Below are 1,292 nucleotides of genomic sequence, written 5' to 3'. Positions count from 1 at the left end.
TAGATAGATAGATAGATAGATAGATAGATAGATAGATAGATAGATAGATAGATAGGTAGGTAGATAGATAGATAGATAGACACCAAGTACATTGGATACAAATAATTCTAGGTTCTCATGGCAGACAATGTCAAAACGCAGACCAAGGCGCATACTTTTAACATCGAACACATCATTTATTATGCCCCCCTCCCACCCCTGAACCAGACAGTTCTGTGAACAAAAACACGATTCCAGCAAGCAGTAGTGGTACCGTGGAATGGGGGTGACTTTGCCTTAATTTGAGCTTCTAACAATAACAACCTCCTTCTGACACAACACAAAACAATTATTATTTATCTAGATCTAGATATCTAGATCTAGAACTAGATCTAAGTCTAGAGAAAAAATCAAGTAGACTTAGACTTGAAAACATTTTAATTCACACTAGATCTAGATCTAGATCTAGATTTAGAATCTAAATGTTTCCAGAAATGTCCCACACTTTAGAGATTCTAGTAAATCTCTTAACAATTTGGCCAAAAGCAAAAGTGGGTTGACTTTACCTCCCTGGACAGTCAAGCAATAAAAGGGGGGGGGGTTGAAGAGAAAACAACATAAAATCAGTATAAACACACAAAGAAACTATAACTTTCTAGATCTAGATCTAGGTTTAGATTAATCTATAAACAGACAAGGGTAAAAATCTAGGAACTGTAAGTCCAATAAATGACAAAACTATCTGAAAAAAGACCCCCTCCCTCCTTTCCTCCTTTTTCAAAAGAAAAAAAAAAGCTAAAAGTTTGCCCTTCAGTGGTTCTGAACTAATCTGGAGATAGATATAGATCTAATGGGGAGACTTTGCCCCAAGCTTATATCCTATATAGATCTATAAAATCTATTTCTAGATCTAGATTCTAGAGTCTATATATCTAGAATCTAGAATCTATACTAGATTCTATCTATATTCTAGATTCTATTATTATTATAACCAAGGGGCTTATCACAATTCAACTGAATTCAACATTTAGATTCTATGCTTATAATATCAAAAAAATACAGTATACTCAAATATATGCAAATATCACAAATAGGCCTATATGATGCAAACAAAATTTCACTCACCTGGACTTTGAGGAAAGAACGATGTTTGATTGAAAACACTGTTTTTTCACTCACAGAGGGCCAGAGAGTATTTAATTATAGAGAGCGGAAACGAAGCCTCTTTTCGCGTATCCAGGTCACCAGCTGATCGTGAAACGAGGCGCGGTAAACAAAGCTAATGGCGGCTGTCGGCAGTCGCAAGTCACCCG

This window comes from Aplysia californica, unplaced genomic scaffold, assembly GCF_000002075.1.
Source record: "Aplysia californica isolate F4 #8 unplaced genomic scaffold, AplCal3.0 scaffold01303, whole genome shotgun sequence".
NCBI lineage: Eukaryota > Metazoa > Mollusca > Gastropoda > Aplysiida > Aplysiidae > Aplysia > Aplysia californica.
Note: the sequence above shows the minus strand (reverse complement) of the source record.